The sequence below is a fragment of the Colossoma macropomum genome, unplaced genomic scaffold (genome assembly GCF_904425465.1).
Source record: "Colossoma macropomum unplaced genomic scaffold, Colossoma_macropomum, whole genome shotgun sequence".
Lineage (NCBI taxonomy): Eukaryota > Metazoa > Chordata > Actinopteri > Characiformes > Serrasalmidae > Colossoma > Colossoma macropomum.
In genome coordinates, this window is record NW_023494787.1 from 11660080 (window position 1) to 11666028 (window position 5949).

Genomic DNA, 5949 nt, shown 5'->3' on the forward strand with positions numbered 1-5949 from the left:
TCAAAAAAAAAAAAATACTTGTTTACATTCATTTTATGACATAATTTACCAGAAGCCTCAAAGTGACATCTATGTCACCCATCTGCACCTTATCTATACACTGTAAATGGTATTTTTAATATTTGAACGGATGGAAACATATCACTTTTGTTAATCTAAATTATTATTTTGCTTTGTTTGGTTTTGCAGTTATTTTATTTGACTGATTATTTCCACATTATATATATCACAAGCATATCACTTTTCTATGATTATTCTGTTTTGTATGTAGTAAAGTATGAGAAAATGAATTTGTGGAGCTGTTTTCAAATAGGAACAAATGTAGCATTTGCAATATTTGTGAAAAACTTTGTATGCCTTTTTTATATTTATTATTATTATTATTATTATTATTATTATTATTATTATTATTATTATTATGTCATTTTTTATTTGTAATTATTTGAAAATACCACTTGGCCTTTACATTGTTTCAAGAATTTATGATGAAGGGATCAAATTAAATAGTTTAAAATTACTTCAAATAAAATGCTACATTAAAAGTTGAAATGTTTTTTTTCCCTATAAATGTACAGAGATACACTACATATCCAAACATTAGTAGACACCTGCTCATTTAACATTTCTTTTGAAATCAAGGATATTAATATTTATATCCTTTGCTGCAGTAACAGCCTCTGCTCTTCTGAGTAGGCTTTCCACTAGATGTTGGAACAGCTCAATTTTGAAATGGCTTTGTACCCCTCCAGCTGACGATTAGCTTTGGGCGTGGTGATCTTAGGCACATAGCTGCTCCAGAATATCTTTTGACAGTGCTTTTCTAGGTAGATTATATAAGCTATGCGTGCACCATTGAGTGGCCATATTAACAATAGGTGCACCTTAAAGTAGTGGCAGATCTAGAAAGAGAGGTTGCTCTGCTGATCGCTGATAGTGAAACAACTCTCCTCTTAAAAGTGCAAGCGCCTGCCCCACAGCAAGGTGGAAGAAAATGACATGGCAATTTTGTGCGCATGCCTTATAGTAGCTGAATTTGCAAATTTGAAGGGGTGTCTGAATACTTTTGGACATATAGTGTGCAAAACATTGTTCCGTAAAGCTACAAGCAAAAGGAGGGTTTTCATTTAAATAGTACTGCAAATATTCACTGTTCTTTTAAATTATCTGAATAAAGGATACTGGGTAACACTTTATAATATGTTTCATTAACATACCATTAACTAATGATTAATAGCTGTGAACAAATAATTAGTTCATGAGAATTTGAAAATTAACAAATGTTTACAAATAACAGTTCATGCAGTTACCAGTGCATGTATTCATATATACAAATGAACAAATCATTTGTTCATCAGAATTTAAAAATGAACAAATGACTAGTTAATGAGACTTTGAAAATGAGCAAATGTTTATCAATGGCAGTTCATGTTGCCAATGTGTGCATTCATATTTATGAGTGTGTTAACAACTCATTAATTCATGAGACTTTGAAAATTAGCAAAACTTTATAAATACCAGTTCATGTAGTTGCCAATGTGTGCATTTATACTTTCAAATGTGAACAAATCATTAGTTCTTAAGAATTTGAAAATGTACAAATGTTTATGATAGGCAGCTTGTGTACAGCAGTGTGCTGTCTCAGAACAGTGTTGCTGTGGTTCTACATACTCAGTGTCACCGCTAGGCTGAGAGGGCTCCAACACCCAAAGATATCCAATCAAGAGCAGCTCTGTGCTCCTGTTCACCTACAGTGTGTTCCAGCAAGGCAGATGTGTCTACTAAGAGACAGCAAGTCTATATTATGGCTAAATATTGAGGTAACATATAATTATATAAATCAATAAAAGATATTTTAGTTCTAAGCGTTTTTCAGTGGATAATATAAGTTGAAACTGTTCATAATTAGTTTATATATAATTACAAAATATTAATAAACATGCATAACTCTAAAAAAATGTTAAATATGTTTAAGCTATATATGCATCAGTTATAGACTTTTTTGTTGTGCCTGAAATAAAGTTGAAAGTCTTCATAATTAGTTACAGTCAGTTTACTGTAAACCACAGTGTCTGCTATGTAGACCCCTCACACTCAGCATATAGAGAGCATGGCGCACATATAAGAAAAATGTGTGGAGGTTGAAGGGAAACAGAACCGAGGGTTTACTGGAAGACCACCTTAATGTAATTGAGTGGAATGAATGGCTAGCTAAAAACACAAAAATGGAGCACTAGGAAGACTATTTCATGACATTTCCAAGAAGTACAAGTAACTGACACAACTTTGCAGTTTAACAGTGCAATGGAGAGAAAAATACATGAATTCACTGAAAGAATGTAAATGGAATTCTTACTTTCATCGAGAAACTTTCTTTTTGTTTGTAATTGTTGAGCAAATGGCTTCATTTTTTATTTGTAATTGGTTAGCAAATTTCTTCCCGTTTTGCAATTATAAGTCATTGTTTAATTTCATTCTTGGCCTAGTTTGAATTCACTGACAACCTGTAAATATGTGTTAAATGCTTGTCACTGACTGATAAACATTTACAACATTTAACAGATAGTTTTAAAGTAAATACTGGCTCATATTCAAAGTCTCATTAACTAGTCATTTGTTCATTTTCAAATTCTGATGAGCAAATGATTCGTTAACATATTTGTAAATATGAATACATGCATTGGTAACTACATGAACTGTCATTTGTAAACATTTGTTAATTTTCAAATTCTCATTCACCAATATCTGCCTATGTTTTTCTTAAATGTGTTCTTGAGAAAGGTCGTAAGAAAAAGTCTTCGTCAGATTCATGACGTGTTCCCTAACAGTGGAACAAGAATATTGCAGGACTAGGAGTGTGCTGTTAGGAAATCTGAAATCTGGAAATCTCAAACAAGAATAGTAAGACTTCTAGCTGATTACAATAATCTTTTGTGCCTGAAATCTGTGCCAAAGGGGGTGACACTAAGTACTGACTTAGTAGGGCATTCAAATTTTTGCACATGCCTGTCACGCCTCCCTACAGTCTAGTCGTTACTTCTGCTAACAGGGCCACCCAGGACTCCAATTCCCAGAACTCCTTGCTGCATCACATGACCAAGGACTCTCACATGACAAACTCTTACCTGGCTACAGACCCTTACCGATCCACCTATCAGCACTCCTCTTCCCCAGACTTCTGATTTGTACTCACACCTTTTCCACATCACATCATCATTTAGTGTAATCGCTGTGTATCTGATTGCTTTCCCGTGTATGACCTGTTTTCTGTTTACTACTGTCATTTTGTCTGTTCCCTTTTGTTCTGTTTCTGTTATCTAATTTTCAACTTTCTGCTTTGGATATACGACTGTGATTTTGGACTCCCTTGTTATTAAAGATTTTAATCCAAGCCTCTGCTGCAAGCGTCTGGTTCTGCCTGCCACCATTACAATCCCACAATTATTATTTTATTTCTTATATTTTTCAGGTCACTCAAATATAAAGTAACTGTGCATTAACTTTTGTAGAAAAAAAGTTTTTTTTTTTTAATGTTTGCTGCAGAGGTTGTGTTTACTTCTTTTCCCTTCCAAAATAGGGTATAAAATACATTCTAAAGATTATTATGTGGTCTAGAATGACTTGATTTTTTTCTTAAGTAACCGCTTATACACTACAAATGCATATAAAATAAAATCATTAACCTTGCTAGATATTGGCTGATGTAGCGCTAGTAAAAAATACAAGACACGAAACACATAAATGAAGAAAATAATTTTCTCTTTGTTTGCCACTTTAGACAATAGACAAAATCACGTAGCAAAGAGTAACTATTTACATTTAGTCATCAGTTTAGATTTAGATACATTTAGTCATCAGGCTCACAAAAAATACTACATCATCAGACCCTTTTTATTTTGTCAGATCATCACAGAACTCTCTTTAACGTTTAATTGTCAAATAAAGTAAAAATAGATTTCTGATTCTGTCTGAAGGTATTTTAAGATATATGTATGTATCTATATAGGTAAAATCAAATCAGGCAGTACTATTAAATTGCCTGAATAAAAAACAGAAGTAGGAGTAGTTAACACATCATGGAAGATGTGTGCAAAGAACAACATTAAACTTATTTCACCAGAGTTTACACCACAGGGGGTTCTAGAATGTTATAGCATCTTGAGAAATACCATCATGCCAACACTAAAGGAAAGCAGAGAAAAGATTTATAGTTAAGTTCAAAATTGCATTGAATGACCTACAGTGACAGTATGTGGTCTGTTTTCCCCAGGAAATGTGAGAGAAGACCCAGTGCACCTTTAAAAACCAGAAGTTTGCATGTGCTGTCTTGTCTTCTGAAAAGTAAGAAAGTCAAAATTGGTTCAGCCAAAACATTAGAGCCTAAGAGCCAACTCAGGAGTTGGTGATGGAAATCTGTAGACCATCAATTCACAACAAAAGAAAAAGGAGGTGGCGTGATTAATAGGGTTTGGGAGTGTCCAGGTCGCTGTCAGATTAATGCTGATTGGTTCTGCTTCTGTATAGGAGGTGTTCAAGGTAATATTCCAATTTCACCCCTTCCAGGCTGGTTCATATGGTTCATATCAGGTCCAGACTATGCTACTGGTGTGTCACACAACTTTGAAAATCATCCCAGTCTTTCAAGTATGATTTTAGCTGATTTTGATTTGAGACAAAATATTTTGTATTTTTCATGTACAATTCATGAAAAAGAGTGAATTACATATCCACACAACATTATATAATTACCAAATGACATCACAGGATGTTATGCATGTCCTGTGAAATTTTCATTTTGATGTTGTTAATTGAACATTCTCTTTTTTTGTGAAATTATGATGTTTATGTTTTAATCAAATGTGTCTTTGCATTGTATAGCAGATCACAAGAGGTCACATGCTTGTGGGAATGAGTCCTGTTAAGTGGATATTGTCTTATGGCTGGCCATAGGTTGGTCCTCAGCTGGAGATAAGACAGGCCTTCTTTTATGGCCTGGGATTCTCTTGCAATTTAGGAGAAATTTCCAGGGTTTAAGGCTGGATTCAAGAGGTCTAAAAGTGTGTTTCTTACACTTCCTACAAGGTAAACAAATTAACCGAAGAGTTAATGACTAAGCATGATATCTCTACTTGCACATTGGGGAATACATCAAGTATTGAATACAAAACAGATCTCAGGCTAATGTGAAATGATGTTGTGGATGGACAGATTACTGAACTGAACTACCCATTGCAATAAGAATGCAAAATTCTCCAGAATGTCTGCTGGACAATAGCAGTGGAACAAAAGAAGTACCCCACTCTTGTTGAGAAAACTGCCCACATTTTTTTTGGGAATAAGAACATATTGACTCCCTAGAATGTAATGAAATTATCACCATATTCAATTCCAAACTCTAGTGCCTCCAACTTTAATTAAATGTGCATCAAATGTAGGCTTAGCAGGTTCTTGTCAAACAAAGAAACTGCTGGTGTTGTCAGGACTGACCACCACAGACCTTGTCAACTCCTTCAGTCTAAGATAATTTTGAGGATATTCTAAGATTATAAATCTCAAGAATCTACTTTCTCTTGATTTTTTTTTCCTTTAGGAAAAAAAAATAAAAATTTTTGTTTGTTCTAAAGTAAAAATATACCTTTAGAAAGAGCAAAGCTGGTTACCCACACTTCTCTCTAAGTGTGTTCCGACATGGCCTGTGTGCAGACAGAAGGTTACAGAAGGTTATTGAAAATGCAGAGAAAGCACTGATTGTTTTCTGATATTAGACTGATATCACTTAAACTAGTGTTATGCAGTACAGTGGAGGAACATTTGTGTTTGCATGTAATGTAAAAATGAATCATCAAATGACTGAAACTGTGAAGGTGAATTAAACGATATGTCAGCAGCAGCAGGAGGTTGCTGAACTGGTTTTCTACAGAGATAAAACTGAAAGTGTTCCTTTCACACGAT